General features: G+C 34.5%; 1 protein-coding gene and 1 long non-coding RNA gene across 2 annotated transcripts in view; both read right to left on the bottom strand.

The window, feature by feature from the left end:
- Positions 1-27,008, bottom strand: part of KCND2 (potassium voltage-gated channel subfamily D member 2) — a 492,852-nt gene that overhangs the window by 359,874 nt on the left and 105,970 nt on the right. The window lies entirely within an intron of this gene.
- LOC126951188 (uncharacterized) lies at positions 736-13,041 on the bottom strand. Its single transcript, XR_007724379.1, has 2 exons — positions 11,127-13,041; positions 736-8,885 (listed from the first exon to the last, which is right to left on the bottom strand). It is a non-coding gene; the product is annotated as an uncharacterized LOC126951188 (long non-coding RNA).

The raw sequence follows: 27,008 nt of genomic DNA on the forward strand, positions 1-27,008 counted from the left end.
AAGACATATGCATTATAATTTAAGATAATGTAAAGTAGGTATTAAGAGGAAGTGCAAGTAAAGAGCTCAAAAGGTGAGACTGGCTTCAGATGGAGTGATAAAAAAAGACTGGCCGGGCGCGGTGGCTCAAGCCTGTAATCCCAGCACTTTGGGAGGCCGAGACGGGCGGATCACGAGGTCAGGAGATCGAGACCATCCTGGCTAACACGGTGAAACCCCGTCTCTACTAAAAAATACAAAAAAAAAAAACTAGCCGGGCGAGGTGGCGGGTGCCTGTAGTCCCAGCTACTCGGGAGGCTGAGGCAGGAGAATGGCGTGAACCCGGGAGGCGGAGCTTGCAGTGAGCCGAGATCTGGCCATTGCACTCCAGCCTGGGTGACACAGCAAGACTCCGTCTCAAAAAAAAAAAAAAAAAAAAAAAAAAAAAATACTGTATGGAGGGGAGAGAACTGGGCAGCATATCAAGCTTGTTGGTTTATTAGTTTCTCTTCATTTTCACCACGTCTAAGACATGGCCTCTATCCTATGACCTATTCTAACTATTATTGTTTTCTTGCCACCAGTTTCTCCTCTACTTTGGTCCATTTTCTACACTGCTTTAAGAGTACATTCCTTGTACAAACATTTTGTTACTTCTTTATTTAAAAACTTCTCACTTTTTACACAAATTACTGAATTTCCTAGCAAGGTGTGGGTGATTCCACATTCAAGGTCGACACAAAAATACTTCTGATTACAATCTCATTTCATTAAAAACAAAACAAATCAAACAAAAACACCTTTTACTGCTTGCACTGCATATCTTTGCATTTTGACAAACTCCTACTTACACTACTAGAGCTCAATCAAATACTATTTTTTTCTGTAAAGCCTCCACAAACTTCCCCACCCACTCCCTCTCTTAGAGATACTTCATTCAGGCATCTCTTGCAGCCATTTTACAGAAGTGAATCTGTTTTATGTAAACATATTCTGTACAGACACAAAGTTGAGGTCATGGCCTATTGGTTTTTGTATCCTAGTCATCTAGCACAGTGCCTGGAAAAGAGTAGGTCCTCGGTAAATAATTTTTTGAAAAGGTGAATGAATTAATGATCATAGAAGAGAAGCTTCATATGATTTCCAAGATAATTCTCAATATATATTTTTGCTATTTTTCATTTATGAAATGTATTAGTTCTTATTTTCAATTATCACTTCTATAAGGTCACTGTCATCTTTATTGTTAAATATACATATATATGTATGTCTATGTGTGTGTATATATGTGTATATACATATAAAATCTCTTAGTATTTCCATGCTATGCATTCAGAAAATAGCCAACTTTACAACCAGCTAGCTGAAATATAATTACCTAAAACGTATTTGGCTGGAAAAAAAGCAAAAACAAAAAAATATATATATACACACACACACACACACATTTATATACACACACATATACACATATATATGTATATTTTTTTTTCAAAATTGTGCAAGTCCTTGGAAAGAGTAATTCAATTTTTAGGAATTTAGGAATTTGTTAACAGTAAATAATTTTAATTGTTTAACTCTATATTTACTACACAAATATTTTTAAATAGGTAGAAAGGTAAAACATCTGAAATATCTTACCAATATGACAATATAGAAAAACATTTAATCATATAGGGAACAATGTTAATTATAACTAAATTATAAGTAAACTGTGGGTTACAGAACAGTATAGACACTAGGAACAGCAGACACTTGACTAATATATAATAGTCAACCCTAGAAAGACATTTTTTAAGAAGACAACAACGAAAAACTCTGAGAAAACAAGGAAAAGGAAAGAGAAATATTAAAAAGTAAAATATTATATCAAATAATTAAAAATTATGTGTTAGATACTAATTTATGTGTTTGATAATAAAATCAATTTAAAATCACTTTAAGTAGATGTTATGTTGTGAGGATCCATAGAAATATAAACACCAAAATCTACAACATTTAAAAAAGCTGAAGAATCTGGTCAAACTTTACATGTTTTATGTGATCTCTGCCAAATAACTTAATACATGAAAAAAAAAATAGGAGAGCAAAAGAACCACTTTATTTTCTCCTATAAAACATACATGGAGGCTAAAACATACCCAATAGTTTATAAATGGAAGCAGACATTTGGATGAACATTTAGAAATCCTGGTAAAAAGCATCAGAATAAACAGTAGCCCCCATGCTTGCTACAATATGTTTCTTTATATTGCAAAGCAAATAGTATCTTATAATGGAAAATATTAGTTATTTCCCTAACCAATCTCTGGGTATAAAATTATGTGTATGTATAACTTTAATAAAAATATGACCCCACATGATATAAGATGATTATAGATGTATGATACATGTTGATTATATGAAAGCCCCCAGCTAACTTTAAATTATTAATATATAATTATTATTTGCATATTAATTGTTAATATAACAACTAACAATTTTATTCATTCATTCTTTTTTCATTTATTCATTCAGGAATCTATGATTAAGGACCTAATATGTGTCAATACTGTGCAAAACTTACTAGAGACCAAGATGTTTTTATTACCTTCATGGATCTCAAATTCAAGCTGGTAAACAGCCAGAGAAAATACCTATCAGTATTTATGAGGTGTTATGGACATTTATGGAGGTAGGAGGTGAAAGGGTTAGAGAATTTAGATGACTTGAACTTTAAAGGTTGAATTAGGCTGAGTTGATGGAAAAGAAACCCAGCATCCCAAAAGAGACAGCAAGAGCAGAGTTATAGGAAGAACAAAGGAGGGCTTGGATGATAGAGTGAAGAGCTCTCTGCATCTGGTTTTGGGTAGACTATAAGAACTACAGGAGATAATGCTAGAAAATAAAAATGGGCAAAAGAGAACTGGATAGACCCAATACATTTTCATTCCATCCTGTATAATAAAAAGTCATAAAATGTTTTATTTGTCTGTTTTTTTATATGTATGGTAGATAGGTAGACTACTGTGACAGTCACTGTGAACAACAATAAATATTTAGCTAATAATGGAGTTTTTTCTTTGCTTAAAATAAAGTGTGGATTTTAGGCATATCAATTCCCCAGATTCTTTGAAAAGGCTATTAAGATATTCTCTACTTGATACCTTTTTTCTCTGCCCACAAATTTCTCCTTTGTAAACAAAGGGTTTTTTAACTTGGTTTAGTAAGAATACAACTATATCTAATATTGAAATTGGGCCAGGTATGATGGTTCACACCTATAATCCCAGCACTTTGGGAGGCCAGAAGACAGCTTTAGCCCAGGGGTTCATGACTAGCCAGGGCAACATAGTTAGTTAGACCTTGTCTCTACAAAATAAAAAGATTAAAAAAAAAATTGCCCGGGTGTGGTGGCACACACCTGTGGTCTCAGCGCCTCAGGAGGCTGAGGTGAAAGGATCACTTGAGCCTGGGAGGTCAAGGCTGAAGTGAGCCGTGATTGCACCACTGCACCTCACCCTGGATAACAGAGGAAGACCCTGTTTCAACAAAAAATAAAATTTAAAATTATGAAATCAGTGCTTATTTCATCCTTACTGATGTTTCCCCAAATTATAAGCATTTAAAATGGCCTAATCTATATGTCTTTTCTATTTCTATTTCAATATTTGTATATGCCACCTTAGTTTATTCAAATTTATTTATACTGAGTTAAAAAAACAAAATAAGGAATCAACAGCTAGAGAGCATTTTATGCCTATGTTAAATCCTTAAAACACAAATTCTTAGGCCATTATTAAGTTAAGTTCATCTAACAGAAATGCTAAATCCACAACCTGAATATACACTTCCTGTCGCTTTTTACTGGACTTTGGCCTTGATCATCAAGTAAACAGAGCCACAAAAATTATGATTCAGCTGTTAATAAATACATTTTAAAGAAATTGAAGAATATTATTAAACTTAGCAAAATGTAGAATTGACTTATAACACTACAATTGAGAACCTGAAAGTCAATAACTTTGGGAGGCTCATCAAACATGCAGAATAAAGAAACACAATCTTCATGATTTCTAACATTTTAGTCTGTACTTTGTAGCTGTGGCCAGAAGACCTTAACTATATCAGTGGCGTAAGTGAAAGTAGCATCAACTACTGACCAGATAAGTGGAGAATTTGTTGATATTTGTAATCATACCTACCAGGGACTGTAGAAATATTCTTCGGTATATTTTGCTTCTTACTGAAATGACATTTGCTATTTCGATGAATGAGTTTAATGGAAGACACCAAACTGAACTTGATTTGTGCTAATATTAGTTGTTTAAATGGACAATCATATTGACTGTCCAAAGTCTCTTTCATCCTCCTGCAGGGTCAAGGTAATACTTTAGTATTTATTCTACAGGGTAGGCGTGTGTTCACAGATAAAGGGCCTTCTTTCCTAGGATCGTATAGATAAACTAAGAAAGAAAATCAGATAAGCAATGCAGGAACAACTTGGGAAGATTAACTTAAAGCAAATTGAAAATAATTAAAAATAGATAGCTTGACTTCCCAAAGCCTAGGGGGACATTTTATCAGCCTAAATACTGATAAAATAAGACAGTAAAGTCATTTAGCAAGCTTCAAGTCATTCAATAAAATAACAACAACAAAAATTCACTGATGTCTGGTCTGTGGAAATATATGGTCATAATGTCTGTGGTACGTAAGGCATGAACTTGGAGAGTTCTTGCTTTTACCATTGTCTTTCCCTAGGACCAATGGCTCACATTTGTTAAACACACAGAAATCATTTAGTTTATAACATTAGGACTCACGTGTGCACACGCACACACATTTAAACCCAGGAGTACTGAAATCTTATCCTCTCTAACTGAAATGGCTGTAAGTCCCTCTGCTTTCTGATGTTAGCAGAAATGCACAAATAATAATTAATGTATCCAATTAAAATATAAACCCAGTGAAAAATTCAAATTCAAGTCAGCTGACTAATCTCCTACTAAAAAAGAAACCAAAGAATAAAGTCTTAATATTAATGCTAAAATATAACAATTCCAACTAACCTAAAAGAGTAGATCATTTGGAGTTGGTCAAGGCTAAGTTAGGAGTGTGGCATGGACATTTAACCTAAAATATGCCTTTTGACCCTGAGGATGTAAATCAGGAAACTCTAAGCTGAGACATGCCAATAGATTCTGTGAAGTTCTACAGAGTCTCACATATTGTCCTCAACAATTAAGAGGCAAACCAACTGGTCTTAAAATTAATTCAGCCAACACAGGATACACGTTTAGGTCAACGGGTGAATATTGAGTTTGACATTGACTGACTTGGCTTTCTCCATGAATCAAATTAAACAAACAATTGCCAGCAAGTGGCCATATCAGGCCCTGGACTTGTACCTATTAATCTGACTTTATTTGAAAGTTCAGCTATTAAATTTGTGTAATCTATTTACACAAAATATGGCTGAACTGCTAGGATTTGCTCTGTTGGATGTCTAAGAGAACATAAAATGTAGTCCCAAGTAAAACAGACAGTTTACTTGCATGAGGGTGAGGTAGGCGGCCTGCAGGAGATTTTTTCTGGTCAACCCCACCCTGATGAAAACAGGATCTGGTCAAAAGAGCATGCAGTGAAGAGGCCACCAACCCCAGGAGACTGTGAGGAAAGCAACCTCCAGCTGTCCTCACAACTCATTAGCATAATGACTCTCCCACCAGCATCATGACAGTTTACTAATGCATGGCAATGCGCCATGGCAACAGCCTGGAAGTTACCTTATATGATTCTGGAAACTCCCCACCATTTTCCAGAAAGTTCAGAATAACCTGCCTCTTAATTAGCATTTAATTAGAAGGGAGTATGAATACATGTGCCAACAGCCCTGGCACACTGCCTATGGGTTAGTCCTGCTCCGCAAGGAGTAGTACCAGTTCAATAACAATTGCTTCTCTGATCACCAGTTCACCCTTGAAGTGAAGAACCCTCCCAGGCTAGGCCTCAATTTTGTATAAAATTTGAGTGACCGTAGTAAGGGAAGAAAAACTGCAATTTCCATGTCATTGGAAAAATTACTTCTTCAATACTCCAAGCCAATGTTAATTTTCCTACCTTGAAAATGAAATAGGAAGTAATAAAACCAGAACCATCTATATAGCTAACATTTGTTTATACTGAGTTATACTGAGTTTGAAATTAAATAATAGCTGCTGAAAGCTGCCCGAAATGTGTACTACATACAATGTAAAATTGTAACTAAAGAACAGGAAGTACTCTTTTAGAGTTTACTATACATTGACGATTTTGAAAGGACACAAAACCGTCATATTACAGAAGAAACAATGTTATCTCCAATGATATACAAAACAGGGAATTTCCCAGAATAAACTTCTTCATGACTAAACATCCAGCATATAAATGTTGGAGGACTTATCATAGGAGAGTTTCAATGACAGGGAATCTAAACTTGGTATCCTTAATTTGCACGGTATAGTTATAGAGTGGTATAGAGTAGCATGTTTCTGACAACCAAATAGCCAGAGAGGTATGTTTTATTCCCAAAAAATTAAAAGACACTTATTTTTTTCTCACTCATCCAATGTACATGAACAGTCATTTGATTTAGGTGGTTTAACTGATTACTTGACTGCAGGAAGGTCTAATAGTCACTACTGAAACAGCCTTTGCAAACATTATGACACTGAGAGAAATCCAACATGACTGATTCCATCTTGCTTCTAGTCTCACAGGCTGACTACTGTCCCTTGCTTATTCCTGAGTGTAGGGCTAGCTAACTATGGGAGAAATTTTGTTTAATGTTTAGCTCTGAAGAAAGAACAGTAATAGTCTGTCCTTAAAACTGATTTCCTCCTTGTTCTGGAGCTGAAATTGCTTTGTAAAACTAATGAACAGCCACAAGATGAGGATTATGGGAGGGTCCTGAAGGTCTGCTAAAATGTAGGCCTAGTTTCTATAATCCCTTTTTACTCAGTAATGTGGCCAGAGGTCACAAGATTCATGACTACCCCAATTGCTCCTATAGATAACATCACTATTATAGAACCTAAAAGAGGTCTTATGAGATATTTTTCAGGCTGACCCCGCCAGGACTCTAGGCTCAACTAGTCTTGTGGCCCCCCCAATAAGAGGTAGACTTAGTGCAAACGGACCCTTTTCCACACCCCTATGATTGCAACCCCAGCCAATCTGCAATACCCATTTCCTAGTTTTCTACCCACCAAACTATCCTTGAAAAACCCGAACTTCGGAGCCTTCAGGAAGACTGATTTGAGTAATAACTCCATCTGCTATGTGGCCAGCCTTGTATCAATTAAACTCTTACTTCAGTGATGCAGTCTCAGTGAATTGATTTTGTCTATGCAGCAGGCAGGAAGAACCCATCGGATGATTACACTACAAGCCCCTCCCATCTCTGATTATTTTTAACATAAATTCATTATGGTACATACTTACTTAAAACTATAATTTATGCTCTGAAAAAGACAGTAAGTTATCTTCCTGATATAATTTATCACATTTTTCTCTCGCTTATGATATGTTTTGTGAAATAGTTTAAAAATTATTTCCGAAAATTTCATCATTTTTAAGCCTATGGTCGTTAAAGAATTTTGTCATTCGATTACTACACACAATAGAATTTCAAATATTTTTCTCAGAATATGTTTTAGAATTTTAAAAAAAAGTAATAGGTTTTATTCGCCATGTTGCTTGATGGCATTATCTGCAGATGGTTCTGGGAGAAATTAAGAAAATCATTACATGAACCAATTTGTAACCTAAACACCAAGACAAAGTGATCAGCCTGAAATTTCTAAATTTTAAATCTTCACGTATTTCCATAATTAGATAGCACAGGATGGATGGTGCTTAAGTAAATCATAGTTTATCAAGGATACATGGGTATACAATAAAGAGGGAAGAAAGCACCTACAACTTTGTAGACGTCACGTAAAACTTTAAAACAGTTCACACAAATGTTACCCGCTAAAGAACAATGAGAAGTGAACACATTACCAGGTGATACTTACCAAAAAGTTATCTTTCAAAAGTATCTAAGTTTTAGAGATAAAAGTAAAGAGTTTAGAATGATTTTCCATGGATTATTCGATAGAAGGAACTAACATTAATGGTGCTCTCGACAAGTTTGATACTGTGCTAGGCAATATATATATTGGTATGATTTACTTCTCCCAACAAGTCTGACAGTTATCTACAATTATTCCTATTTTTAAAAATACATGTAGACTAAGATTCAAAGAAATTAATATTTTCCCAAGGTCACACAGTTAGTAAGCACCATTATATAAAAAACAAACTCAAGGTCATTCATTCAAAAGGTCTAAATATTTTGGACAGTTTAGAAAACATAAGAAGTGACATTGAGGCTATCAAATTTTATTAACTTTTATTTTTCACATTGGGTCAAACATCCTCATTACAATGTTTGGAGAAAAAGAGGGGAAACAACATAATTTAATAATAAGCACATGCTATTTTATCTGATAAATGTAGTTTTAAATATATATTCTCAATGTTAGACTCTATAGTGTGCACATAGTGATTGGTGGACAGTTTAGGAATAATAGCGTTCCTAAATTCTATGATATTGGTATTTGTCACTTTCACCATCTTAAATATATTAATGTTAGATGAAAATAATCAGCCCTGTGCCTGAGAACTAACTGCTTATAACACAAACATGGCAGCAGTAAGAGGTGGCTTATGACAGTTTTTGGGGGAGCAGTTCTGGATTAGCAAAATAATCTCTCCAGTGAAGAAACATGTTTGAAGTCATTAATACAGGCTTTGGTGTGAAAAACATGTTTTTACATAAAATGGCCTAGAGAAAAAGTAAATATAAGGCTAAAATTATTCATAACATTCAAATAACAAATCTCAAAATTATTTTTTTTTTTTTTTTTTTGTTTTTAAATTTTTTTTTTTTTTTTAATTTATTTATTATTATTATACTTTAAGTTGTAGGGTACATGTGCATAACGTGCAGGTTTGTTACATATGTATACTTGTGCCATGTTGCTGTGCTGCACCCATCAACTCGTCATTTACATCAGGTATAACTCCCAGTGCAATCCCTCCCCCCTCCCCCCTCCCCATGATAGGCCCCGGTGTGTGATGTTCCCCTTCCTGAGTCCGAGTGATCTCATTGTTCAGTTCCCACCTATGAGTGAGAACATGCGGTGTTTGGTTTTCTGTTCTTGTGATAGTTTGCTAAGAATGATGGATTCCAGCTGCATCCAAGTCCCTACAAAGGACTCAAACTCATCCTTTTTTATGGCTGCATAGTATTCCATGGTGTATATGTGCCACATTTTCTTAATCCAATCTGTCACTGATGGACATTTGGGTTGATTCCAAGTCTTTGCTATTGTGAATAGTGCTGCAATAAACATACGTGTGCATGTGTCTTTATAGCAGCATAATTTATAATCCTTTGGGTATATACCCAGTAATGGGATGGCTGGGTCATATGGTACATCTAGTTCTAGATCCTTGAGGAATCGCCATACTGTTTTCCATAATGGTTGAACTAGTTTACAATCCCACCAACAATGTAAAAGTGTTCCTATTTCTCCACATCCTCTCCAGCACCTGTTGTTTCCTGACTTTTTAATGATTGCCATTCTAACTGGTGTGAGATGGTATCTCATTGTGGTTTTGATTTGCATTTCTCTGATGGCCAGTGATGATGAGCATTTTTTCATGTGTCTGTTGGCTGTATGAATGTCTTCTTTTGAGAAATGTCTGTTCATGTCCTTTGCCCACTTTTTGATGGGGTTGTTTGTTTTTTTCTTGTAAATTTGTTTGAGTTCTTTGTAGGTTCTGGATATTAGCCCTTTGTCAGATGAGTAGATTGCAAAAATTTTCTCCCATTCTGTAGGTTGCCTGTTCACTCTGATGGTAGTGTCTTTTGCTGTGCAGAAGCTCTTTAGTTTTAATGAGATCCCATTTGTCAATTTTGGCTTTTGCTGCCGTTGCTTTTGGTGTTTTAGACATGAAATCTTTGCCCATGCCTATGTCCTGAATGGTACTACCTAGGTTTTCCTCTAGGATTTTTATGGTATTAGGTCTAACATTTAAGTCTCTAATCCATCTTGAATTAATTTTCGTATAAGGAGTAAGGAAAGGATCCAGTTTCAGCTTTCTACTTATGGCTAGCCAATTTTCCCAGCACCATTTATTAAATAGGGAATCCTTTCCCCATTTCTTGTTGCTCTCAGGTTTGTCAAAGATCAGATGGCTGTAGATGTGTGGTATTATTTCTGAGGACTCTGTTCTGTTCCATTGGTCTATATCTCTGTTTTGGTACCAGTACCATGCTGTTTTGGTTACTGTAGCCTTGTAGTATAGTTTGAAGTCAGGTAGCGTGATGCCTCCAGCTTTGTTCTTTTGACTTAGGATTGTCTTGGAGATGCGGGCTCTTTTTTGGTTCCATATGAACTTTAAAGCCGTTTTTTCCAATTCTGTGAAGAAACTCATTGGTAGCTTGATGGGGATGGCATTGAATCTATAAATTACCTTGGGCAGTATGGCCATTTTCACAATATTGATTCTTCCTATCCATGAGCATGGTATGTTCTTCCATTTGTTTGTGTCCTCTTTGATTTCACTGAGCAGTGGTTTGTAGTTCTCCTTGAAGAGGTCCTTTACATCCCTTGTAAGTTGGATTCCTAGGTATTTTATTCTCTTTGAAGCAATTGTGAATGGAAGTTCATTCCTGATTTGGCTCTCTGTTTGTCTGTTACTGGTGTATAAGAATGCTTGTGATTTTTGCACATTAATTTTGTATCCTGAGACTTTGCTGAAGTTGCTTATCAGCTTAAGGAGATTTTGGGCTGAGACAATGGGGTTTTCTAAATATACAATCATGTCATCTGCAAACAGGGACAATTTGACTTCTTCTTTTCCTAACTGAATACCCTTGATTTCTTTCTCTTGCCTGATTGCCCTAGCCAGAACTTCCAACACTATGTTGAATAGGAGTGGTGAGAGAGGGCATCCCTGTCTTGTGCCAGTTTTCAAAGGGAATTTTTCCAGTTTTTGCCCATTCAGTATGATATTGGCTGTGGGTTTGTCATAAATAGCTCTTATTATTTTGAGGTACGTTCCATCAATACCTCAAAATTATTAATAGGTCTAGATTTGAAGAAAAGTTAGGTTTTTATTCATAGAAGATAATAAATGCTTAAAGAATGCTTCTAAAATCAACTTTCTTCACAGAACTAAAAAGAAAAAACTACTTTAAATTTCATATGGAACCAAAAAAGAGCCCAGATAGCCAAGACAATCCTAAGCAAAAAGAACAAAGTGTGAGGCATCACGCTACCTGACTTCAAACTATACTACAAGGCTACAGTAACCAAAACGGCATGATACTGGTACCAAAACAGATATATAGACCAATGGGACAGAACAGAGGCCTCAGAAATAACACCACACATCTACAACCATCTGATATTCAACAAACCTGACAAATACAAGCAATGGGGAAAAGATCTCCTATTCAGTAAAGGGTGCTGGGAAAACAGGCTAACCATATGCAGAAAACTGAAACTGGACCCCTTCCTTATACCTTATACAAAAATTAACTCAAGATGGATTAAAGACTTAAATGTAAAACCTAAAACTATAAAAATCCTAGAAGAAAACCTAGGCAATATCATCCAGGACATAGGCATGGGCAAAGACTTCATGAATAAAACATCAAAAGCAATTGCAACAAAAGCCAAAATTGACAAATGGGATCTAACTAAACTAAAGAACTTCTTCTCAGCAAAAGAAACTATCATCAGAGTGTACAGGCAACCTACAGAATGGGAGAAAATTTTCACAATCTATCCATCTGACAAAGGGTTAATATCCAGAATCTGCAAGAAACTTAAACAAATTTACAAGAAAAAAACAACCAACCACATCAAAAAGTAGGCAAAGGATATGAACAGACACTTCTCAAAAGAAGACATTTATGCGGCCAACAAACATGAAAAAAAAGCTCATCATCACTGGTCATTAGAGAAATGCAAATCAAAACCACAATGAGAAACCCATCTCACGCCAGTTAGAATGATGATCATTCAAAAGTCTGGAAACAACAGATGCTGGCGAGAATGCGGAGAAATAGGGACACTTTTACACTGTTGGTGGCAGTGTAAATTAGTTCAACCATTGTGGAAGACAGTGTGGCGATTTCTCAAGGATCTAGAACTAGAAATATCATTTGACCCAGCAATCCCATTACTGGGTATATACCCAAAGGATTATAAATCATTCTGCTATAAAGACACATGCACACATATGTTTACTGCAGCACTGTTTACAACAGCAAAGACCTGGAACCAGCCCAAATTCCCATTAATAACAGACTGGATAAAGATAATGTGGCACATATACACCATGGAATACTGTGCAGCCACTTCATGTCCTTTGCAGGGACAAGAAAGAAGCTGGAAATTATCATCCTCAGCAAACTAACACAGGAACACAAAATCAAACACTGCATGTTCTCATTCATTAGTGGGAGTTGAACAATGAGAGCACATGGACACAGGGAGGTGAACGTCGCATACCAGGGCCTATCGAGGGGTCGGGGCAAAGGGGAAGGAGAGTATTAGGACAAATACCTAATGCATGCGGGGCTTAAAACCTAGATGATGGGTTCATAGGTGCAGCAAACCACCATGGCACATGTATACCTATGTAATTAACCTGCCCCATTCAGCACATGTATCCCAGAACTTAAAGTAAAATAAAAAATAAAAAATTAAATTAAAAACTGCAATAAAAAACCTTCTGTTAGCCATAACTAAGTTTTTGACTGAGTATGACTTTAAACATTTGGATTCATAGGGAAGAAACATATCTTATTTATAACTCATACAAATTTTAAATTTAAATTAACCAGGGAATGACAAATTATATATCTATTATTGAACAAGTAAGGAATCATGAACAAAGATAAACTTATTTTTTGATAAACAAAATGAAGAAAACAAAAAAATCACAATTATTTCTTTGTTACTTAGTAATGAATCTTAAACATTGAAATATTTTAACGTAACTTTTGATGGGAGAAGTATATAGCATATGAATTGAACTGAATCCCTTTTCATTCCACTTTGCAAGAATTGTATGATTTGGCTCAATCCCCTCAGTTCTCCAAGACTTGGTTTACTTATCTGTAATATAGGGAAAATAATTAAGCGATCCATAAGGGTACTGTGAGGATTAAACGTAGCTAACATATGTAAGTGCTGACCACAAGTACTGGCATGTGGTAAATTCTCCGTAAATGATGGAAGTCATCATCATCACCATCATCATCATCATCATCATCATCATCACCATCATCATCATCAAACATTGTATCCTTATTATATATATGTTTAACATATACATGATGTTTTGATACACATAGTGAAATGATTAATACACTCAAGCAAGTTAACCTATTCATCATCTTACATAGTAATCTTCTGTGTGTGTATGTGTGTGTGGCAAAAGTCTCTAAAATCCAGTCTCTTAGGACATTTCTAGTATATAGTACAATATTATTAACCATGGTCCTCATACCGTACATTAGATTTTTAGGTTTATTTATCTTATACGTCTGCAACTTTATTCCCTTTGACCTCCATCTCCCCATTTCAATCCTTCCATTTATTATATATAAATATATATAATATATTTTTATATATTATATAAAAATAATATATAAAAAAGAATATATTATTTTTGAAATTTTGATTGTGTCTTATTTTTATATTTCCATTAGTAGCTAGAACATACTATATTTATGGAAACAGATAGTAAAATATAGAGTATTTAATTCAAGGAATTACTAACGTGCTGATTTCCCCCTCATTAATTAATGTAAACTTAAAACATTCTAAGAGGAAATAATCATTTCTATCCATTTATCCAATAAAGACCATGAACATAAGTTTATGGTGAGATAAAATGTCCAAACCAGCTCTCTCTCATTAATAGGTGATCAAGGGAGTTTCTTATGACTCCATTTATTGAACAGAAATTTGAGACTGTCTGGGGATCCATATAAAGGTTTAAAAAATTATTCAACAATCCAGGATACGCTTTAGTTGTTTCAATATTCATAACTATCCTTAAACATCAATCCATGTTAAAAGCTTTTTTTGCTTAAAATTATCACAAACCTAAAATAACTAAAATAGTAGTTTTTAAATAAAACAATATTGTAATATCAATAAAAACTAGGTTAACATGATGAGTAAAACTAATAAGTTAATGTAAAGAATGATTATATGCAGAATCTAAAACAAACAAACCAAAACCCTTAAATATATAGAAAAAGAATAGAAAGGTGGGTAGTTACCAGGAGCAGGGAGAGGATGGAAGGATTGAAATGGGGAGATGGAGGTCAAAGGGAATAAAGTTGCAGACGTATAAGATAAATAAACCTAAAAATCTAATGTACGGTATGAGGACCATGGTTAATAATATTGTACTATATACTAGAAATGTCCTAAGAGACTGGATTTTAGAGACTTTTGCCACACACACATACACACACAGAAGATTACTATGTAAGATGATGAATAGGTTAACTTGCTTGAGTGTATTAATCATTTCACTATGTGTATCAAAACATCATGTATATGTTAAACATATATATAATAAAAAAGAAATGTTTTAGCAACTTGAAATGTCAATAACTGCTAAATTATGGACCTTTTGACTTCAGCAAACCTATCCTACCAAAAGCTCTATATAAACATCATTTTCTCATCATTTTTTTTTCCATACTTGGCAATGTACTAGCTTCTTTGTGGGTGAAAGTCAGTTGGCCTGTATTTAGTGAAAGTGAATTATGTATGTGTTGTCTACTTCTTTTCTCTATAGTCTTAGACAATTAAAGTAGACCAACATGGCAACGAAATATATATGCATCAAAATATTTATACACGCAAATGCTAAATTCGGAAGTAAAATCTGGCAGTTTACTATATGTGTGTATGTATGTGTGTGTGTGTATATATGTACATGTATATATAAATGATATTATATTATAATGTAAAGAATATAACATATTATAAAATTTTGAGTTATTATATGTAACATATAACCATTTAAGTAATCCACAGCAGGATTATATTATTTGAGATTATCAACAAAAATGTATCACTCAGTCCAAAACAGAAGTTTTGTAGAGAATACACATAGCCCTGTGAATATGCCCATGGATGCCCACATGGGGAACATGGTTCTAGCTCATCTGGATTGGTTTCTGTTGCAGAACCCTCATTGAGGTGTGAGTCTGGCTCTCAATTTGCCCCCATGGATTTAAAGTTTTCCAACTGTATTTGAGATTCTGGTTCCCTTTTGTTCTTTCCCTGAAACCACAAACGAGTTCCACCTCCATTCTTTTATTTATTCCTCTCTCACTCCAGTCTGAGTCAGAGCCCTAGGTTTCTGGTTTCCTAAAAAGAAACTAATTCACACATATATTCATTTAGCATATATTTGTTGGCATCTACTTTGTACAACACCTCATGTTATTACCGAAGAGAGAGCTATGAATTATGCAGATACTGTTGGACCCAGATATCTCCTACTAAACTTCCATTTACATAAGCAGGTACAACTCAACGAATATAGACAACACTACATAGTTGAACTTAAAACTTGGATTTTATTCAATTATATTTACAAAGGTTCCTGGGGGGGAGGGGTTAATTTCTATTCTATCATAAAATTTTCTACATCACGAGAAATCTAAAATAGATGCTAGATGCTCTAAACTTCCATTTATTTTTCACAGAAAGAATTAGTAAACATTCAAACAAGAATTGACTCAATAAAACAATTTACTCTATCAGAACTTTAAAAGTATAAACACATTTACAAAAATCTATTTTTATGGAAAAGAGACAGCAGCCAGTTAACAAAATTATATCAGAGTTTTACCCTAAGAATCTCATATACTTTCTTGGATTATATAAATATATGTTGATTAGTTGGGTTTGTTTGTAATGATGACCTAGAGACACTGTAAAATCCTCATTAGTGGTAGAAATAATATATTTTTAAAAATACTAATGTATTATCACCAGCATCCTACTAAGAAGGGACAGGGCATTGATTCAGTTGAGATTTATTTTTCTATCATGAAACGGAAACAAAATTTCACTGCTTACTTCTCAATTGTTGAAGAAAAGAAAGTTAAGAGAGGATAGCCATTTAGTCCAAAATTCTGCAAATCATGTTTTCTCCACCTATGTCATTCACAAAAGAACATTTTAAATAATTATTTTCCTAATCAATTTATAAAATACAGTTTGGATTTCATGCTGCTTTCTTAATAGCTTCCATAATGAGAAGACATGGGGTAGAGCTATGCAGAATACTATGTGCTTAGAAATTTATGGAAAAGTCCCTATTTGGCTTATGAGATGACTTATAGGCAATAAATATAGTCACTCAAATGTAAAAAATGATTTAAAATACTCTTTATTAAGTTATTTATTTTTTAAACAGCAATTTTAATCTTCACATTTTTGACTATGTTTTCAAGCTATCATCTTTACCTCCTTTAACAGGCAAAACAGAGTTACATAAATTTTTATTTATACCAAAATATTTTGATTGTAATTTGGAAAACCTCATAAATAATGTGTCATTTTAAATATATATCACATGCATATTCATTCACTGTGTCACTCAGTTATTCAAACAAATATTTATTGAGAGTCTACTATGTAGCTGACACTGTTCCAGCTGCTGGAATTTAGTGGTAATCCAAACAAATTAGAAGTGTTTGTTTTCAAGGAGCTTATACTTTAGTGGGGGAAGACAGATAAACAAAATAACAAATAAACTATATAGTATGCTAGACAGTGATACATATCCTGAAGAAAAATTAAGCAAGTGATGATTCTCTTGGTGATTAGTTAATTTTGTTAGAATGGTCTCATCACTGGAGTAATTACACTGAATAAAGAACTGAAGTTGATGAGGACGGAAACATTCTTTAACTATTGTCATACTTTGAAAGTTGATACTTGTTAAAATAATGTTGCACAGAATATAATTCCTTGATATTTTTCCCCTCCATTTCTTTCAAGGAACTTCTGGAAAGTAGATTTAATATGAAGAAAGTTAAGACAATAAAGAGGGGCTAAGAGTGATGAAATGCTTCAAATAACAGTGAAATTTGTGGAACTGTCAGCATTCGTCAGTAGAATACACATGTAATGAATGGTGTTTATTAGGTTAAAAAAACTAAGAAAGGAAGACTGGATCTCACAAATATTTCTGATTATCTAAATATAAAATAAAGGGATGTCTTAATTCTAATTCTTGTGGCTTTTTAAGAAGCATTGCTAATTGAGTACCACAGAATATTTGTAACTGTATTCACTCTTTGTTGTTGGGTCCTTTTTGGGGGCTTGTTCATGGATACCTGTAGTTGTCAGCTGGACAAAAAAAAAAAATGTCTGTGGAGTTCCAAGGTAACCCTGTGCTCTGTAGCACCATTGAGGGGGAAGAGGCAAGAAGGGAAGAGAGGAGAAATGCATTGGCAAGACAAATGATTAACCTGGGATGCATCACTCCTATATAATCATATAAAACCGACCACTTAAGAGTGTACCTCATAAAATGGTGTTGAAGAAACATAAAAATAAATATGATTTTTATTATAGAGAAATATTTCCATATCCTGAAATATTCTAGTGTCTTCTTTCAAGCTGAAATCCAAGTGCAATGACTCCTGAGGTAAACAATGCACTATACAAATGCTTCTGACTTTTGTCTGCCCTACCATCAAACCTACATTTTAATGGCTGTGTCATCCCGACAGACTCCTGAAGCTAGACAGAAAAAGTGAGCCTTGCACAGAATTCTTAGGATCAATACAAAAAAGTGTCAAGCCAAAAATAATGTGTGCTCAGTCTCAGAATACAAAGAAGTCTAGATGGAATTAGTATCATCAAGTGATCACTGCACTCATTTCCAGTTGAGCCTGAAAACAACTATGGGCTGGAATGAAAACAGCTCAATGAAGAATGGCTGGAAACCAAAGCATAAGCCAACTGAGCTACAATTGTATAGTGAAGGAGGATCCTGTGAAAATACTGGTATATGGCAGAGAAACCTGTGTATATGAAGAACATTTTTCTTTCCTCAGAACCTTTAATGTTGTGTTGAACTAGATATCATTCATAGTTTGGCTATTTATAAAGCATTAATGAGTCTGCAAATGAAAACATCATGCCCTTTGAAACTGCATATGGTTTTGTTTTTGTTTCTGTTTATCTACTTAAGTTATTGGCTTTGATGGCCAAGAGTTTAGAATAACTGAGTGACCTTTCTCTTATGGCAGAGTATAAGTTAAAAGTACCCCATTTTCATCATTTATCTATTTATTAACTATTTTTTTCTTACGTTGGGGGTAAACATGGATTGGTGACGACCTGGATGATTCTAAACTCGGAAAAGTCACTTATTTGACCAACACTTACTAAGTGCCTACTTTTCAATTTTTTGCATAGGGTACTCAGAGACATATAAGGAATTTCTGCATTCAAGATATTCATCTTTACAAAATGATGGAATTTATGCTTTCAAAGTTGTGTACAAATGGGCCGGGCATGGTGGCTCATGCCTGTAATCCCAGCACTTTGAGAGGCTGAGGCAGGCAGATCACCCTGAACTCAAGAGTTCTTGAACATAGTAAAACCCTGTCTCTACCAAAACAACAACAACAACAACAACAAACAACAACAACAACAAATAGCCGAGCGTGGTGGCATGCACCTGTAGTCCCAGCTAATTGGCAGGCTGAGGTGGGATGATTGTTTGCGTCTGACAGGCGGAGGTTGTAGTGAAGGGAGATCATGCCACTGCACTCCAGCCTGGGAACAGAGTGAGACCCTCAGAAAAAAGCCATTATACACAAATGGCTTTGTTCACACAAAACAGAGTAACCAAGAGTAACCAAACAGTCTGTGGAGGTAGACAAGACTACTAGTTTTCCCGAAACTCAATCTTTTTTCCATAAGAACAGAGTTTTGGCTAGGCACAAGTTCTCCTTGTGTATGGCTGTTTCCAGCCTTCTCAGCAGTCAGGCATAGTCATGTTAAGTTCTGACAAGCTGAATGTAAATGCCAGTTATATGAGCTAGTTCTGGATTTTTTTCCTTCAAAATAGTTGAGGGTTTTATTTTCAAATAAGGGTTCACTTAAGCTATATTTGTTTGGTAACTTCTGGGCATGAAAATCAAAGTTCTAGAAAAAATTGTGTGTATTCTGTGTAAAAGATATTTAGATCCAGTAATAAAGTGGACATAGTTATAAATGTATGATATTTCATGTATATGCAATGTGCTGTATTATAGTGACATAATTACAGAAACTCATGTTAACACTACAGAACATATTATTCAGGGATAGGAACTTATGATCCATGCTGAGAGCATATGTGTGTCACTGGTGGAGAGCAAGGAGAAGTTTTTGCTGATGGAGCTAGTGGTAACTCATACATTTAAATATTACCCACTTTGACAGTCTTTTGCTTCCTGTTTATATTTAATAAGAAAAAGTTACAATGGATGTATAACTAATAAGTTATGTGTATAATTTCTTAGATATAAGTTGCAGTCAGCCCTCTGTGCAGGTTCTGCATCCATGGATCCAACCAATTATGGATGGAAGATATTTGGGAAAAAACAAACAAACAAACAAAAAACAAAAAAAATGAAAATATCGCTATAGCAATAAAAATACAAATAAGAAAATACAACATAAGAACTATTTACATTGTATTTGCCTTGTATCATACGTAATCTAAAGATGATTTAAAGTATACAGGAGGATGGCACAGTTGTATGCAGATACCCCACTATATTATATCAGGGACCTGAGCACTCTCAGATTTTGGTATCTGCAGGGGTCCTAGAAGAAATCTCTCCTGGATAACAAGGTTCGACTTGGGATATACACAATTCTTGTACATTTGCCAGATGTAATTTAACTAGACTGATAACACAGATAGGTCTTGTCTCACTAATACAGTCTTTCTCACATATAAACAAGCATGTCACTAAAATGATTAAAAGATGAACTGTAAAGTATATTTTGCCTTTTTAATAGTTATACCTTATTTGACACTGCAAGAGACTGTTCCTGTAGTTAAGCTTTACACTGAATTTTTTTCTTCCGAGCTGAGATATAAAGGGATAACCCAGTTCACACACGTGTGTGGGGAGGTATATACACACACGTTTACATATTACATGTAAGTATACATCGAACGTGGGATCAAATGTTGCTTATTTTGGTATATTCAACGATGTTTTACTAAAGCCAAGACCTATTCGTCATTCTGTAATCAGATGTCAACAAGTTGGTGACTTTTGACTAAACTTTAGAACATACTAGTATTAAAATTCCATATAGTGATGCACTATGAGGCTTCACATGCATTTAAAATTCTCCAGTAGTTTAATTGCTATTTTCTAACTAAAAAGAAGAAAAACTTCATTTGAATATTATTCACATATATAGTTTCTTCTCTTAATTAAGTAATTTGTTCAAATAAATTAATGACTCTATGGTGCCAAAGGGAAAATAAGACAATTCAGAATAAATGCAGGTAGAAAGGCAAGCTTTGCAGCCTGGATGCCATTGGTTGATATTGAAGTGGATCAGACAGACAGAAAATCTGGCCAATGAAAAAGAGCAAAAAGAAAGAGGAAAGGTAGCAACTTAAATAATGCATTCTGTATCCAAAGGGGAAATTAGTTATTGATTGAGCAGTGGTAAGATATCATTCAGAATTAATTTCAGAACAATTTGTACCATCTAAACTTTTGGATTCACTTTTAAATAATCTTCACGAGAAACATAACACAACAAATTTGCCTTAAAATCATGTGGGTCATAGGTGAGAACTGCAAACTTAGGTGTAGCTAACTAGTGACAGGAAAGGTAATGCCATTTAAAATTATGGGAACATTTGATCTTGACATTGGACTCTAGTAAACACCTCCACTGAAAAATATTGACTGCTGATTTTTGATCTCTGAATGGAAGAAAAGTAGACAGATTGTGAGTAACATAATACATATCAATACCAAAATATACTCTTAAGAACAAGGAAAGGTGATCTAAAACATAATCAAGAGTAATCCTTGGAACTGCTCCAAGGGATTTATTTTGAGCAAGTACCCCTAAAGTATTCACAATACTATGGTATGATTCTACTGTGACTATTACTTAGTGGAAGATATTTTTAAATTAATCCTTAACTTTTGTTAGGGTAAGAAAATGTACTCAAGAAAAGATACTTAAGTTGTTTATAAACATTTTGCTAATGTTGATCATTAATTTAGCATTACAAAAAGGTAAGAAATTAATAAGAGTAATACAGCAGACATCCTGTTCTGCTCTAAAGTAAAATTTTAGCAACACGTGCCAGAAAGATTTTTTTAAAATCACCATCATTTCATTTATATTTGAATTTTAATAATGATAAAAACTATTAGTTCATTTATTATAAAAAGGTATTAGAATTATCTATAATGAACAGAATGTTTTTCTATGCTTGTACTCTTCTAGTAGCTTAGCATAATTTACCAGATTCTTGTTCAGAACATAGAAATCTACGCTCCATAAAATTTTCATCCTTGTGCTCTTACGTGTCCTATTCAGTATCTGAATAATTAGGATCATGGCTTCATATTCAAACTTTAGGCAATGTGAAGATTAAGTGGGGAGAGCTGAAGAAAATTGGATACCCTTACTAATAGATTGTAAAAACTTTTCCTTATGTTCTTGAATTTAAAAAGAAAAGAAAACAACACTTTCTCCTGGTTGGAATATGCTTCCAAATCAGCTATATGTTTTTCAAACTCCTCAAGAAAAACTTAAAATGTGTTCAGCATAACAAACGGGATTGGATTCTGGATAGAACTATAAGCTAAATAAACTACACAAAACTACCAACTATGCTCTTATCGCTGTAAAACCGACAGATTTGACTTTTGAATTGTATCATTTTTTGAATAGTTTACTGTTAAACCTCATAAGAAATTACTTGCTTTCTTCTTTTCATTTCTTAAAATTGAGTGGGAAAATTCATTTAAATAAAAAATGTTTTTACATACTTAAAAAGACTTTTTACCAGAAATATTCAATCAAACCAAACCTTATAGAACCCGTTTGCTCAAAATTTTGACATGTTTTGTTTCTTTATCATTTTAACCTCTGTTTTTGGCTAACTTTTTGGAGATCTTACTTCTTTCTGAGGATAATCAAATCTTCCCCAGGTATAACCAAAATTACAAATGACAGTTCTATGTATTACTCTACCCCATTATTTTTATTTGTCCCTGTAATGCCAAAAAGACTTTCTTTTGTTCCTCACATTATATCAAATTAAAAAGAAAATAAAGCATTTGGCAGAACGTAGCCAGAAATAAATTCACCATGTCTTATTTTTATTGTCTATCATATTATTATCAATAAAGCTTGAAGTTGCTTCCCTTGGGCAAAAAATAATTACAGAATATAATTACCTTTTGGAAAATAAGAATTGTATTATGTGTAATATTTTGTTACCTCTTTCTTTAGCAATGCATGCTGAGATTTTTTCAAAACTTTAAATCTGTTGTAAGAATTATCTTTGTTTATTTAATTTTTTTGAGACAGAGTCTCACTCCATCATCCAGGCTGGAGTACAGTGGTGATCTCAGCTCACTGCAACCTCCACCTCCTGGGTTCAAGTGATGCTCCTGCCTCAGCCTCCCAAATAGCTGGGATTACAGGTGCCCACTATGTCTGGCTAATTTTTGTATTTTTAGTAGAGATGGGGTTTTACCATGTTGGCGAGGTTGAGCTTGAACTCCTGACCTCAGGTAACCCTCCCACCTCAACCTGCCAAAGTGCTGGGATTACAGGTGTGAGCCAATAACCCTAGCCTGTAAAAAATTTATCTAAATCTTTGCTGGTTTCAAAAACTTTTTAAGAAACCATTTTGTGAATTTAAAATAATTTATTTAACTAATTCAGTATTGTTAAAAAGTTATCAATGCTCTTGAGGTAAATACATCTAAAACAATTTTTAGTAACACATAAATACGAACACTTAAATTCTGCATTCCTGATTATGTATATAGGGTAGAATGCAGGCTCAGTTTAGGTTTTGGGAAACAACTTACACCTTTTTTTTTTTTTTACGATATGGTCAATGATTTTTCTCTGAAGTGGTGAACGTCTATATAACAACTGGATATTTTTCTCAGAAAAATATGTCATGTCATAACATTAGTAAGTGTGTAGCAAAAGCTAAACTATATACAAAAAAAGCAAAGCTACACACAAAAAGAAATTAAGTTTATTAAATATTATCTATCTAATGATGAGTTAGGTTTAAAAAGCTATTATGTGACTCTTTCAATTGTCTTGTATTGTCTTTTTTCTTATTTCCCAAAGTTATACTACTTTGGAATTTGTGCTGTATCAGAAGCCACTTCAGGTCCCCAGTTGTCAGGTTCCAATTCATCATCTACACACTCCCTGACCTAGGAGCCTACTTGCTTCAGAACAAATACAGTGCTTTATAAATGGAAACAGGAAAGGCATAAATAAATGGACAAAGACAATGACATTCTACAGCACATAGAGAGTCACATAAATGCAGTCAACCTTGGTTCTATTTCTAGTATTATTAATGATTATGTTAGTAAAGTAATTCTGGCATGGTTTTATAATATTCCTATATAAAATATGTATGGGCATCAGTGTTCTTTTCTTTGTGCAGTAGCTGTTTCTGAAAGTTATCTAATATTTGAACTAGATTTATGATACTTGCTATAACTTTATTTCCTTATAAATTCATATTTTCATGTATTGGTATATTTATTGATTGCAATTTATTTGATATATCATATGAAAATATGTAAAAGTCAGGATAGAGTAGGTTATACTGTAGTAACAGACAAACTTCAAGGCCTAGTGTCATATCATAGGAGTATGATAATAAGTATCAATAAAATATCTATATTTTGTTGATATAAAGTAAATTCTGTATCTACAAAACTCCAGGGCAGCTATTTTAAATAGTGTGTCTCGGTAAACTGAGGTGCCTTGACTTTGTGGCTCCACTATCTAGACAGGAGTCCTTCATTTGGCCACAGCAGGCAGAGAGAGGCTGAAAAACAGGGCAGAAGTGTTTCCCTGCCCTTGCCCAGACATCAGACATATTTGTCCCAGTCACATTAGGCAGAACATTATGTAGTCTAACTCAAGATCTCTGTGAACTCTAGTTTCATTATACTCAACAAGGAGGAATAAGAATCAAATCTCTTAAAAAGAGTAATGGGCCACAGACATAAATAAGTTGAGGACGACAGGTTTTAAGAATGACTTAAAGAAAGGCAAATTTGAAGTTTCTCTGTCACTCACCCAGAGATGTTTGAGTATATTTAATTTTATTGAAATAAACTATATTTAATATGTTTTTCAAATAAGTATAGTCAGCTAATAAAGAAGCTAGGGTTATGGAATTTAAACTGAAATTGGCCAGTTGTGACCTTAAACACGACACATTATCTAATGTATCTATACCACAATTCCCTCAACCAAATACTGGCAATCATTATTCACTAATCATTACTATTTCCCTGACATATGTTATTACATACGGATGAAAGACTTCTTCTATGCTGGTATGCCAATAACCAAAACATTATCAGTGGGATTTTCAAACTCATCTTAACTACAATATCAAGTTTGGAAATTCCATAGAAAATACACTGCTTTACTTTACTGGGCTATGACAATTGTTAGAATCATTTTATTCCATTCATAAGAAAGAGTTAACTTTGAAGAAAAATTATATTAAGCATTTCATATGTAAAAATTTTGCACGAGTAGAGATCTGTCTGCCTTTAAATAACTATTAAAATTTTCTGGCCACTTATTTCAGTTTTATTGTATTTTCAGTTACAAATGAGTTCTCCTCTGAAACATGCATATAAATTTCCAGCATAGATTAAAGTAGAAGACATGAGCCATTTGCCACTTAGAAAGGTAATATTACAACTAAGATTTTATCACCCTCTCAGTCCTTAGAATAGTTTCAGTACATGAGATTCTATATTTTTTTAAAAGGTAAGAGTCCTAACAAGAAGGTAAATTATTCTTGCCAGATTTTTGAGATGTTGGCATTTTTGAATTATTACTTAATGAATTTTAAAGTTATGTTGAAAGCAGAAATCATCCCTAAAGATTTATATGACAAGGCAATCCAGTAAAGAGTCACATTTTTGTGAACCTGCTTTACACGTAGTTTTTTCATAGTAATAATACCGATTATCTCAAATATCTTATGCATTTAACAAAAGGCTTTTCACTGTATTTAATTACTGATTCGCTTAAAATCCCATGCAGTAGGTGTCACTGGGGAAAATACAGTGGCCACTAAAGAAATTCGGCCTTTCTCTCGCGCTCCCTCCGCAGATGAGGCCGGAGCGCGGACCTGGGTTTGGGGCTTCAATCCGACCCCACATCTGGCCTGGCCTGCGCCTCTTCAGCCCCAGGGGCCGGGCCTGCCCTCCGCCCCCACAAACTGGTTTCGCTGCTTTGCTGGGCTCTGTTGGAACTAGTCCCTTTGACTCCCTGTTTCTATTTTATTTTCTTCTGGGGCTTTATTTTGCGGGGAGGTATTTACATAGACGAGACTGAAAGGAGTCTAAATTTCCAAGTATATCTTGATTAGAAGTGGCATGGATAGAAGTCCTTGGTGAATAACTTCTTAATATGCCACTAAAGGAATTCTTATTCCTAACTCCCACCAAATATGTCATGGAAAAAAACTTCCACCTTAGTTTGGGTGAGTTTAATCATGGAAAATCTATAAATTTTGTGATTCCTGGTGTAAAATTTACATTTCAAATATTCTTATCAAAATCTGCACTTCCTAAAAGAAAGCAATATCATACTTGGTTTTTCATGATTCTGCCGCTAGTATAAGTCATCTTTTCAGCCCTCAAAATATTAATCATGGCATGTGACAATCAGATGAATTTTATTTATTTATTTTTTTTTTTTTGAGACGGAGTCTTGCTCTGTGGCCCAGGCTGGAGTGCAGTGGCCAGATCTCAGCTCACTGCAAGCTCCGCCTCCCGGGTTCACGCCATTCTCCTGCCTCAGCCTCCCGAGTAGCTGGGACTACAGGTGCCCGCCACCTCGCCCGGCTAGTTTTTTGTATTTTTTAGTAGAGACGGGGTTTCACCGTGTCAGCCAGGATGGTCTCGATCTCCTGACCTCGTGATCCGCCTGTCTCGGCCTCCCAAAGTGCTGGGATTACAGGCTTGAGCCACTGCGCCCGGCCAATCAGATGAATTTTAAAACATTGCATATATAATTACTTTTAAAATATGAATTTTAATATTTAAAATTACACACACACAAATACACACATATATACATACAGAAAAGAGAGAAAAATTTGTTTACCTTAAATGTTACAGGCTTAAGTGTTTCCTGTGTTCATTCATTCATTATCCATATACTACCTCCTATGTGTCCTCTCTCCTCTAAAAATACACAGTCTAATTGGACAAGAACAATCAAATAAAAAGATGTGAACCAATAATTTAATTGCTTTAGTGGGGGGTCACATTACATATGCAACATGAGCATACAAAAAGAGACATATAAGCTGGCTGATGTATCACAGAAGGCATTGCTGAGGACAACGTGGCTTCTGAGATGAAGCTGAAGGGACACACAGAGGCTTTCTGGGTGGACAGATTGGGAAAGAGCATTCCAGGAAGGGACAGCATGTGCCATCCTATGGAAACACGAAAGAATGCAGCAAGTTCCTAGAATATTTGCCATTTAAAATGATAATATAAAATAATACACTGACTCCCATTCTTACAAATAAAAATAAGCTTAGAGAGTTCAAGAATCTAAATGTCAGGCTTGAATATGAATTTATGTCTGTCTGACTTCTTA

This window comes from Macaca thibetana, chromosome 3, assembly GCF_024542745.1.
Source record: "Macaca thibetana thibetana isolate TM-01 chromosome 3, ASM2454274v1, whole genome shotgun sequence".
Taxonomy (NCBI): Eukaryota; Metazoa; Chordata; class Mammalia; order Primates; family Cercopithecidae; genus Macaca; species Macaca thibetana.